General features: G+C 34.4%; 1 pseudogene; it reads right to left on the reverse strand.

Annotated features, from left to right (window-relative positions):
* Window positions 1-9,129, reverse strand: part of LOC113925481 — a 38,099-nt pseudogene extending 28,970 nt beyond the window's left edge.
* Between the last annotated feature and the right edge of the window lie 4,470 nt (window positions 9,130-13,599).

The raw sequence follows: 13,599 nt of genomic DNA on the forward strand, positions 1-13,599 counted from the left end.
AATAGTCCAAAACTTAGAGGCTTGTAAACACAAGCATTTACTATTTCACAGTTTGTGTGGATCAGGAATTTAGAAATGGCTTAGCTAGGCAACTCTGGCTCCATTCTTTCAAAGTTTGCAATCAAGATATCAGCTTGGGCTGTAATCACCCGAAGGCTTGACTGGGCATTGGAGAATCCACCTGTGCTGTGTTATTTACATGACTGTTGGCAAGACGTCTTAGTCGTTCACCATGTAGGCCTCTCCATAAGGCTCTTTACTGTCCTCACAAAATGGCAGGTGGCATCCCCCAAGTGAAAAATAGAGGAGAGAATTGACTTTGGGGTCCACATGTAATGTGGATCTCAACGTGTCCACAAATTTTAACTCATTAGGTTTTATAACACTATGAGAACCACATCCCTCTTTCCCTTGCCATAATGACAATCACCCTGTATAGGACGAGCGGAAAAGACAATTTAATGGAGAGTATTTATTTTTGCGAGAGTAAAGTAAGTAGGCTTTTAGCACTCTTTAGATTCAGAACAATCTTTGGGGGACTAAGTAAATTGTAGTTTAGCTTGTCTCTACATTTAACTTCATGACTACAATTTGATTTTTATTTTAAACCTCCTGTAGGTTGGAGTAAGAAAATTTAAGCCTGAGTAAACTTCTATGCCAAAACCCCTTTATTATATACCAGCATGTAGCAGTTGTAGGTCCCATACCTTTTTGTCAACACAACACCAGGTCTTTCAGTTTGCATTGAAAATGGATGTCAATTGCTCTTAACAGTAGCTACACTATGGTTCCTTTCCATTAGAGACAAATCATCACAAATAGTTTCCTAAGATATTTTCCTGGGGACCAAATAGTTTTTGAATAGAAAACAAAGTAATTTCTACCTGCTTTTCTCACTGTGTATCTCCTTATTTGTTCAGGCTTTTTTCTGCGCCATTTTCTTATCTCTGAAGTCATGTATGTTTATATGAGGTAAAAGGCTGAAGTCCTTGCTCTGCTAATGCATACCAGGATTCCCGTAAGACCAGCACACTGCAATTTTCAATTTTTCAATTTTCCATTGTGGTACTCTATTAAATATTGGTAGCTGTTTCCTACCTACTGAAATTGTCTCTCAGTGGGATTTTGAATAGCAATGAGATATGTCATTAACCTTAATCATGAGAAAACATCTACTGCATCTAAAAAGAAATGCTTTATTTTGTGATGAGATATATGAATCAGCAACTTGGTGAGGAATTTCTCTTTCACTCACCTAGGGTTTTTTGTGCTTGAGGGTCCCAAAAATTGAAATTGCTCTTATTTTAAAAAATTATTATTTTTTAGGCAAAATTAAAAGTCAACCTATATTTGATATATATTTATGATCCATAGTATCTGTATGCCAATCTAAATTTGTGGAAAAGAATGTAACAGGATTCTTGGCTTTTGTAAAACATGTACTTGATTTCTTCCAAAATTAGAAATTGTATTTATTTTTAAAGGATAAATTGTGTCTAAAAACAAAAATATATTCTCAAATTCTTCATAAGAGGCTAGAGATATAAAAGAATAAAATAAAACATCTCTCCTACATTACTATTTGAATCTAAATGTAAATTGCTATAACTTCAGTGGTTAATATACAAAGAGGAATGGGTGGTTGTGTAGGAAAATAATCCAGCTTATGTTTCAATTTCACATTATGTTTTACAGTGATAAGATAACCAAATTAAATAGATTATATTGTCATTAATCAGTTGTAATTTTTCTTCTAACTACTGACTAAAAGTTTAGTTGCAGTTCTGACTTTTCTAAATTTCTACATCAACTTTTTCCCTAATTCTAGTTTATGTCCAAATTTTATTTAATTGACATATTGGGTAAGAAGGCAGATTTTAAAATTATGGTTATACAAACTTATTATTCTAATGGTGGAATTTTGTTTCACTCATTAATAACTTTGTCATTTAAAAATAGTTAATATTTTCGAAAAACATTCACACTCAATTGGTGTACCTTTAGATCTTATGGGGAATTTCTGTTGTATTCAATTATGATTGATTTGGACACATTCTTTTCTAGATAATTAATTTCCAAAGGACAATATTTGTAGGAGCAATGGTAGAGATTTGTCTAAACTAAGATTTCTTTTCTAAAATTATGCCTATACTTATGCAACTTCAAGATCATATTATCACCACCTAAACTGGTCATTTATTGTGTATGATTTTCATGACTTGGTAACCCATTCCAGAGAATGAGAGATTATTTCTTAGCACCACAGGGATGTATTTCTTAAAAGTGAACTAAAAAATAAGGCAAATGAACTAAAGCTATGATAATGCATCTTGGAAGTAGGCAAGGTGTAAATCTTAAAGAAATGAACAAATGTATACATTGTCAACTAAAAAAGTTATCATGTATCAATGGCTTAATCTTAGGTATTAGAAGAGTTGGATTCCCTGGGAAATGTAAATACAGATGTGAGAAAATTGAACAAAACAGAAGATGGACTGACAATTGTAAGCAAGTTATTTGAAAGAAATATAAGTATTTCAGAACTTTTTCTCATTAAAGACCATCTTCTTTCCTTATTTTTATAAATGTTGCTGGTCTTGCACCTTCAGCCATGCATGCAACCATCTAATGAAGCCACAGTCCTGAAGTTGGGCTTCAGTGAAACACTAAATCATTTTCTAGGTTTCCCTGCTGTCCGTGACTTTGTGAATTCACCATGCTGCCATGCAGTAGTTGCTAGGTTACTAGTCTGCATTGACTAGGTGCACATATCCATCCTTGGGTTCTTGATTTTTTGAAGAATATTGATTCATTCAGACAGATGGATAGAGAGTGGAAGAACATTCCTTGCAGAAAGCACAGTGTGATCAATGTACAAAGACATATATAGGCCTAGTTGATTATTTAAGAATGAGTGGGCCCATCAGAAATAGAGTAATTAGAATAGATATAAGACTCAACCAGATTCAACTTCTCTTGATCCCATACACTTTTTCATGCAGAATTAAAATACACATTATCTCTATTTATAATTCCTTTTATAACTATATAATAAAAATTGTCCAGTTAAAACATTGGATATATAGTTTATGATTTTGGGGAAAATACATAAAATAAGTATTGTTTTAACGTTATATATCTAAACATATATAATATTATAAATAGGCCCTTAGTAATGTAATGTATAATTCTAAATGCAATACAATTAATCTGAAAAAAATATACCTGTGAAAATAACCCCATAGGTACAATGGGAAGTTGCATATTTGAAGTTTTCTTATATTTATGCATATATGGGGAGAGTTTATATGATCACTTTATGCTATGCAGTTCTATTTTAATCTATATCTTACCATACTACTTGCTTTTTTTTTTAAAGATTTTATTTATTTATTTGACAGAGAGAGACAGTGAGAGAGGGAACACAGCAGGGGGAGTGGGAGAGGGAGAAGCAGGCTCCCCGCCGAGCAGGGAGCCCAATGCAGGGCTCAATCCCAGGACCCTGGGATCATGACCTAAGCCTAAGGCAGAAGTTTTTAAAAAATTATTATTTTTAAGGCAGATGCTTAGTGACTGAGCCAGGCAGACGCTTAACGACTGAGCCACCCAGGCACCCCACCATACTACTTGTTTTATCCAGAAAAAGTTTTCATTTTAATGGCCACAGATTAATCATAGAAATAATGTCTTTTCCATTTAGTCTACATTTTATTATATATAAGCTATATTTCTTTGGGCAAATTATTTAGCACTTGAAACTTGAATATTTTTGTCATAAAAATATCTATGATGTTTTGACAAGAAAATGATCATTTAGCAATATAGACCATTATGATCTGGGCTTTATGTATCATTTGAAGACAAGGAACGTATTTACTTAAAAAATACCCCAAAATCTTCAAATAATCCCTATTCCTCTAATAAGGCTGTATTTTTTACAAGGCACTATTAACCATTCTGGTGGTATTTCTTTTCCTTTAGATTGTATAGTACCAAGAAAGTAAGTAGTATGTCAAAGAGAAGGTGTTGTTGGTTTGTATTATTGTTTTCTTACTGTAGTTTCTACTGTTGTATTTCCCAGTACTAAGAGTATTAAAGTAGAACAGAATGTGTTTGCATATCATTGAGATATAATTTACATACCATGTAATTAGCTCTTTTAAAGTATAAAATTCAATGACTTTTCATACATTAACAGAGTTGTACAACCATCATAATCAATTTTTGAACATTTTCAACATCACCTCCTCAAAAACTTTATATCCATTAGCAGTCCCTCACGAGGGTCATTCCTTTCTACCTTAGAAATTCTCAATTTATAGTTAACTCCAAGCACACATAATCAGTTTTTTCTCTGATGTTCTTTGCTTTATTTTCTCAATTTGGTAGATAACACAAATGATTAGCAGCATATTTAATCCCCTATTCTCCCACACAGTACAGCTAAATAGTTTTTAGCTACAATGTAAAATAGTTTATAAGTAATCTAATTCTTTTAGTAACACTAAAAATGACATGAAAATATAATAACTTCCCTTAAAATGACCTCCAACCATCTCTGGCATGGTAATATGAATATTTAATTATAAAGATGAGTTTATTTAATAAAAAATTAGCACTTATAATGTTATTTACCACTGGGTGTGATTTGTCAGCAAAATTAGCAAAATGCTTGATAATATTTTTCTTATAAGAACACAAAAAGATAACTGAAATTTATTTAATAACAAAAAAAGAAAATAAGAAAGTTTATGTCATCTATCAGGTCAGTGGGGCGAAAATGGGGAAGATCTGCTTCCAAGCAAAAATGACATCATTCTCTCATCTACTCATATCTCCAAGTCTGAAACCTCTTTATTACAATGACATAAAGTCATCTCCATGGCAGCATTCCTTGTGACCCATGGGTATGAGACTGTCTTCCAAGTAAGGTATTCTCACTCAAGAAATTAATTTTTTTCTCTGTCATCATATCCCTGATAAGGCCATGTCCAGGGCAGAAATCCTAACTTCACATTAAATAGCTATGCCTCCCAAGAAGAAAGTGGCTTCTTCTGTTTTTTTTTTCTTAGACTTTATTTATTTATTTGATAGACAGAGAGAGATTGAGAGCACAAGCTGGGGGTTCAGCAGGCAGAGGGAGAAGCAGGCTCACCCCTGAGCAAGGAGCCCAACGTGGGGCTCAAACCCAGATCCTGGGATCATGGCCTGAGCCAAAGGCAGACACTTAACTGACTGAGCATACACAGGCACCCCAAGAAAGTGGCTTCTTAACCATATATTTATTATTAAGGGAATACAGAAAAAGTTAGTTTCCAGAGGGGAATTGATATATTTTATAAATATACATGTATTCTACCAGACTAATATGCCTGGGGGGGTGATAGATCCTTTGAATCAAATGATATTGCCTAGTTGTGTTTGCAGGATGGATTTCCCAGCACCACAATTAGTGCTCTGCAAAACACAAAGTACACAGGAGGTGTGGATGATTCAGTACATGGCCTGTTAATGGCTTAATTCAGTTATTACCTGGGTTGTTTTAGAAACTAACTTACCAATTTAAAATGTACTTGGGGCTGTAAATCACATCTTAAAGAGACAAATACCTTCACAAACATTGCTGCAATATGGACTGTCTTCCAGACACTTAGCCACAAGACTTCATGATGGAATTATAAACACTAGCTTAGTGTGCATTACAATGATGTTTCTCCATAGCAGGAGTCTCAGAATTACTTTGATTTCATACTTTATCTAGGATTAAGCTTGAGGCTTTGCACCAAGCCTCTGAAACAGATGCTGACCCCAGGGTATAATTCCTGTCATGACAGCCAAGTAACATGCCCTCTAGGACGAGACACTGCTATCACTGTGGATTATAGACTGTTAGGACTGAAAGAACTAACTTGGAAATGGAGTTTATAGATTTTTCTCTAATTGTGAGCTTTCAGCTGGTAATACAACAGTTTGGCATTCTGCTTTCAAGGTACAATTATCCACTGACAATAGTCCATTCTTTCAAATTTTAGAGTAAATGAGTAACAAGACTTACATTTTACTATAACTTTGAACTTCTCAAAATATTTTTATATGTTACATATTTTGTTTGGTTACACAATACTTAAAATATCATTCTTTACAAAAATATAAGTGAGGAATGCTATCTATTAAGTCTTCCTGGAAATCAGTACATTATTCACATAAATATAAAAATAATTTTGAATAAAACATTTTATTCAAAGTTATAGCACTCTCAATTTAAAAATGTTCAGTTTTGAAGGAGCACCAAATTATTTTCTGAGTGTATACTTATTATTTAGCAAAATATTTAATTTCATAATTATGTCAATTCTGTATAAGATAAACTAAAAGACAACAGGGTATTGACAAAAACAAGCATTTCATAGAAGAAATTAAAATTGCAAACAAACCTATGAAAATATACTATACTTCATTCATCATTAAGAAAATGGAAAGTAAACTATAGTAAGATGGTATGTTATAACCACTAGTTAGGCCAAACCAAAGTGAAGGCAAAGACGTGGAAAAACAGAAACCTCAAGCATAGATGGTGAGAGTGTAATTGGCATAACCATTTTGGGAAATAATCTGAACTTGTCTGATAAAATTAGACACATGTAGGGCGCCTGGGTGGCTCAGTTGGTTAAGCGACTGCCTTCGGCTCAGGTCATGATCCTGGAGTCCTGGGATCGAGTCCCACATCGGGCTCCCTGCTCGGCGGGGAGTCTGCTTCTCCCTCTGACCCTCCCTCCTCTCATGCTCTCTCTCTCTCTCCCTCAAATAAATAAATGAAAAATTAAAAAAAAAATTAGACACATGTATAACCTAGGGCACAGCAGTTTCTATCTTAGTTACATAAGGTAGAGAAATATTTTTATATATGTCAAGTACAGGCAGAGGTTGTTCATAGCAACATTATTTACAGTGTTATTATTTGTAATACAAAAATTGGAAACATTCAAAGCATGGGTTAATAGAAATATTGAAAAATTATAGTACATACATATAACACAATATAACAGATATTGATGGGACAAAGCACTGTTACCAAGAAAATGAATCTTAGAAATATAATGTAAGAAGGACAAAAAATATCATTTTTAGAAAGTTCAAAACCAAACAAACATAAACAATATTTTTATAAATGATACATATATGACATTGCTTTAAAAAAGAAAAAGAAAGAAATGATAAACATTAAATTCAAAATAGAAGTTACTTCTGGGGGTGTTCAAAGTATAAGTTGGTGAGAATGCACAGCTGTATTTTTATGGGATGCTTCCTGGATTTTTATACACATAATTTCTATATCTTGAAAAAGTTATTGCATAAACCATACAAAATTCTACAACATTGCTATCTAAAAATATGTATTGATTTTCTATCAAATATAATCCTAAAAAACTATAAATCCATTATTTTGAAATGTCCAACTCAATTTTTTATGTCTAATTATATCAATGATATTAAAGTCAAAAACTTGGTCCTCTCATGTTATATTTGAGAAATATTTGAGAAATGGAATTTCTTAATTATTTAAAAAAGAAAAGAAAAAAGAAAATTCTTTATGTCCTTGACATTGTGCTCCACTTGACTCTCAGCCAAAGGATTTTGGCAAACTCTGTAGATCACAGTACATATTGAAAAAATTGAAAAGCTTATATTCAAAAACCATAGTTTCACAAATTTGAGAATCTGTACAACATTAATAGCTACTGTTTAGAAAGATGTGGGCCTAGATGACCTAGCACTTATCCAGGGAATGTACAATTACTTTTAATTTGCATTTGGAACTAATCCTTTTTCTTATTTTTGTTTTTGTACCACGAGTACAGATGTCACTATATATTTTTGCCAGTTTATTTAATGGCGTGTTAAAAATGACCATAAAGACTTGAAAACTCCCTTTGTCAAAAGTTTTACAAAGGAATAAATCTTCCTTGTATTTGCCTATCTAAAATGTTACATCAAATAAACAAAATGGAGAGCTTCACAATATTCATACTTCATTAGTTTACTTGAAAACACTTCACATATTCTCAGCATTTGTTAAATCATCAACTGCACTAGATACAAAATGCTACTGACTCTATTTTCATAGCAGGTTGTCACCTAAAAAATGTGTTAACAGTGTTACTGAGAAGAAAACAATGAGCTTTTTATATCTAGTCTGTTCTTCTCTCTTACATGTTATTAAGTAAAAAAATATATATGTTAGTGTTTTAAATATTAAAGGAATATAGTCTTTTATAAACACATGAAGCATAAATACAGAACATGAGAGATCCACAGAGCAAGTTTTGAAAACTGCTCTATAGCCTTCAGTCATGGAAAATGTTGATAATATTAGAAAAAATAAATAAAAAAGGAAACTTCTAAAGCGATATTACATAATCACCATAATTGCTGCCTTTCATAGTTAGTTATAGACTTAATATTTTAAATGAAATAAAGAGAAAATATAAGGGGCACCTGGGTGGCTCAGTTGGTTAAGCAACCGATTCTTAATTTTGGCTCGGGTCACGATCTCAGGGTCCTGGGATCAAGCCCCTTGTCAGGCTCCATGTTCAGTGGAGAGTCTGCTTCAGGACTGTCTCTCTCCCTCTCCCTCTGCACCCCCCAAATTAATTAATTCATTAAAACAAAAAAGAGAGAGAAAATATAACACAGGACATGCTTTTGTCCAAAGCAGAACTTTCCCCCAGAATATAATGAATGAGATAAACCCAATTCACATCCCAGAACTGTGATCAGGACACAGGGATAGTTTCTTCCATTATAGTATGCTGAGTATATGTCAAAAGTTACCAGCTTAGAGCAACATGTATTATCTCCCAGTTTTATATCTCAGGAACCTGTACAACCTGGCTTATCTGGAGCCTCTGCTTCAGGGTTTCTCAGGGATTGCAGTCAAGGTGGCCACCATGCTGCAGTCAGTCACCTGGAGGCTCCTCTGTGGAAGAATCACTCCCACACTCACCGTTCCACATTCACTGTAGTTGGTTGGGTTGTGCTCCTTACTGGCAGTTTAACAAAGAGTTTCAATCCCTTGCTAGCTGCTGACTGAAGATAACCTTCAGCTTCCTGCCATGCATGCCTCTCCATGGAGAAGTTCACAAGTTGGCAGCTTGTTTCAAGCAAGAGGGCAGGAAAGAGTATAAGCAAGATGGAAATCACAGTCTTTATAAACTAATTTTGGGGCCAATATCCATCAGTTTTGCCATATTCTACTTATTGGAAGCAAGTAACTGGTTTCAGTCCACATAAGAAGGGAGAGGATTTTACAGTGAGTACCAGGAAGTGGGATTGTTGGGAGCCTCAGAATAACAAATTTCTTTCTCAGGTTTCAAGACATGAATACTAATTTCAGAATCATCACTATGATAGAATGATAGGTTAATTTTTGTAACACTTTAAGGAGGCCATAAATGATGTTGAAATATGCATTTGGGTAGTTGACATTTTACATACTAGGGCTGAAAGTTAATAGAAGATTTGGGCCAAATATTAAGACTGACACTGAAGTGTGATGTATGCCTGGGTGTTTTGGTCCTTCCTGCCACTATATTATAATTTTAAGCAGGTACCCATGTCATTTCCCTGATTTTAGGTGAAACATTTGATCATCATATATGATATTTTATGTACTTTTGGTACTTTTACATAACTAAAGAACTTTCCATCTATTTTTAGATTTTTTTAAAGATTTTATTTATTTTATTATTAGAGAGAGAGAGAGAGACAGCTAGAGAGGGAACATAAACAGGGAGAGAGGGAGAAGCAGGCTCCCGGCTCAGCAAGGAGCCTGATTCAGGGTTCCATCCCAGGACCCTGGGATCATGACCTGAGCCGAAGGCAGACGCTTAACGACTGAGCCACCCAGGTGCCCCTATTTTTAGATTTTTAAAAGAGTTTTTATATTACATTTGGTTTTTGAACTATCTCAAATGTTTTTATGTACATGCAAAGATAATACCATTTTTTCCATAGCTTATGAATGTAGCAAATTATATCAGTAAGTCTCTTTGATGTTGCACCATACTTTAATTCTCAAGACACACACAAACACACACACACACACACACACACAGACACACACACACACAAACATGCTTCAAGAAAATATTTTAGGCCTAATGAGAACATATGTAGTATGTACCTCACATTCCACTCACCTCTATGTTTATCCTTATACCAATACCATTACTGCAGATCATAATTCTCTTGAAATCACATAGTGTAAGTCCTCTCATTTTGTTCTTCCTCTAAATTGTTTTGGATAATCTAGGTTCTCCTATACATTTACATACAAATTTTAGATCATGTTTCTAAATTCCTAGAGGAAAAGAAGAAAACTCTCTAGAAATTTTGACTTGGATTGGATTAAAACTCTACACACCAATTTAGAGAAAATTACATATTACATCTTAATAATATTAGATATTAATACCTATTACATATTAATTACACACTAATTTACATTACATGTTAATGTAATTACATTATATATTAATAATATTACATATTATTTTATATTACATATTAATAATATTGAGTCTTTGGTCAATGAACATAGTAAATTTTTCTGCTTATTTAATCCCACTCAGAAATGTTTAGAAATTTTTAGTGTACAGGTCTGACACATATCTTGTTCATTTTTTTCCTAAGTATTTTGTGTATGTATGGTTTTATTTTGGATGTCTTACAAATTGTATTGTTTTATAATTTCAAATCCCCATGTTTGTTGGTGATATAAGAAATAAAATTAATTTTATATTGGTTTTTATTTCCCAAATTTGCTACCTTTATGCATTAGTACTAATTGTTTTAAGTAGAGTCTTTATTATTTTCTCCCTAAATTATGATATATTCTTCTAATAAAGACAATTTTATTTCTTTTTGAGTCTCAAGGAAGTAAGGAAGTTTTATTATTATAACGTGCTACCTGGTAATATAGTAGTAGAACAAAATATGCACAGCTCTCACTTGGCTTTCATTATATGAAGGCACTTGATACCTACTACAAAGAACCTCTTAATTATGAATAACCAGACTGATTTAGGACAAATTTTGTATATCTTATCTGTTCCCTTTCCTAAAGGAATCATATTTATTGAGAGAATTTTTTTCCAGTCCTCTTTTAGAATTAAAGAGTCCCTCCACTTTAATCCCATCACCAGTTTTTTTTTTTTTTTTTTTTAAGGGAGAGAGAGAGAACATGTGTGGGCCAATGGGTAGAGGGGAAGAGAGACAAAGGAGGGGCAGAGGGACAGGGAGAGAAAGAATCCCTAGCAGGGTCCATGCTCAGCATGGAGTCTATTCTGGGGCTGGATCCCATGACCCCGAGATCATGACCTGAGCCTAAATCAAGAGATGGACACTTAACTGACTGAGCCATCCAGGTGCCCCCCAATCATCTATTTTTAACACTAACTTTTATTAATTAACTGCATATTGGTCTGTGTGCTTGTGTGATATCTACAATAATGCAACTAAAAAGTAACCATGCCTATATAACTTCCAAAGTCAGATGATTCTTTTTTAGGGTTGTTTTCATTCTGTGAATAATTTTGGTGCAAGGAGAGTTCCCTGTATTATCCCATATCTTCCCTAAAATGATTGTTCCACTAAATTGGTTCCTGCCATTGTGGCAGTGTTCAAGCTATCTCCTTGGTTTAATCAAATTCTCCACGATTGGAAATAAGGAGGCCTTGACACATAACAGAAAATATGAGTCTGAAAATTTTGGGTTCACATAGTTTGTTACCAGCACTGGAAGTGCTAAATAGGAGTCTAGGCTTAAGTTTTTAAAGTTCAATTTGTTTGCTTGCATAAGCAAAGATGTAGTAAGCATACTGCAATCTATCTCTCCTACTTATTACATCTAAAAACTCCATACAAAACACAGAAAGCAACTATGTAAGGTACCAAAAAGGTAAACAGAAGAGATGGCTTGTAGAGGGGAGTTAAACCTGGATATGCAAACATAAGGGGGATGAGTTTCCTCTTTTCTCTTGAAGATTTGTCTGAAGTTCAGATAGACATTAATTAAAAAGTTTTGCTATGGTGGTCATGGCACAGGCAGCTAAAGCTTAAAAACAAAATATTTTAGGGCCAAAGGACCAGGAAAAAACCTTTAGACAGAAATTATGGAAATCCTAGAGAGAAAAGAGCTGGAGGATATGGGGGTGCCTGGGTGGCTCAATCAGTTGAGCACCTGCCTTTGGCTCAGGTCATGATCCCAGGGTCCTGGGATAAAGTCCCATGTTGGGCTCCCTGCTCAGCAAAGAACCTGCCTTTCCCTTTCTCTCTGCTGCTCCCCCTGCTTGTGCTCTCTCACTCTCACTCTTTCTCAAATAAATAAATAAAATATTAAAAAAAAAAGCTGGAGGAAATCTCCTATTTCTGTAAATGAGTATAGAAGCCTGCACAAGTGCCAGGGTTACCTGTGTACCGCATGTGAAAAGGATAGACCCAAAGCAACAAATGAAAGTCTGAGAGAACTGAACCTGTTTACATTTCCACCAAACTGTCAAACTTTTGTACATGCATTGGTAAGACACAAAGAAGCACAGCAAAGCTTTGAGAAATGGACTAAAATTTAGGCAACCACCCCAAATTCACACTAATTCCTAAGTATTAACATATGAGGGAAAGACCCAAACAACAGAACAACGTTTTTGACAGCTGAACTGATATTGAGACTACAGACCACAGAAGACAAGGCAGAATTTGTGGTCTGAACTTAACTGGGATTGAATGCCTGCTGAAACAAATACATCAATATCATCAGGAGCAAACTGTTGACAAACTAAAGCTCAGAGGCCAAGCCCAGCTCCTGACTACTCTAGTGAAAAATTTTATTGGACCACAGCCATACATATTCATGAATATATCATCTGTGGCTATTTTTGAAGTACAATGGCAGAATTGATTTGTCACAATAGATGCCATATTGTATGCAAAGTTTAAAATATTTACTTTCTAGTCCTTTACATAAGAAGTTTGTTTACCTCTCCAGTAGAGTATTTTAATGGGATCAAGAGTTTATCTTCAGTATAAGAGCCAGAATGACTCAATAAACCAACACCACAGAAATTACATTAATTCTCAAGGAAGAAGACAATCAACAGATGCCAATCTAAAATTACCCAGATACTGGGTTTATCAAATGAAGACATTAAAGTTGCTATTATAATTATGCTCAATAACTACACTTGAAACAGATGAAAAAATAAAAGTTTTCAGCAGACAAATTAAACTATAGAAAAAGAATCACATGGAAATTTCAGAAATGGAGGAGAAAAGATGGCGAAGGAGTAGGGGACCCTATTTCAACTGGTCCCTGGAATTGAGCTGGATATCTACCAGACCACTCTGAGAACCCATGAAATCAGCCTGAGATGTAAGAAAATAGATCTGGATCTCTACAAACAGAATATCGCAGGAAGTTGGTTTTGAGGTATGAAGCAGGGAGCCATGATTCTGCGGGCAGATATCAGAGGATAAACGGCAGCGGGAGGGAGCCTGGCTGTGGGGATCCCACACCGCCAGTGAGCGACAGCTTTGCGCGCT

The sequence above is a fragment of the Zalophus californianus genome, chromosome 4 (genome assembly GCF_009762305.2).
Source record: "Zalophus californianus isolate mZalCal1 chromosome 4, mZalCal1.pri.v2, whole genome shotgun sequence".
NCBI classification, from domain to species: domain Eukaryota; kingdom Metazoa; phylum Chordata; class Mammalia; order Carnivora; family Otariidae; genus Zalophus; species Zalophus californianus.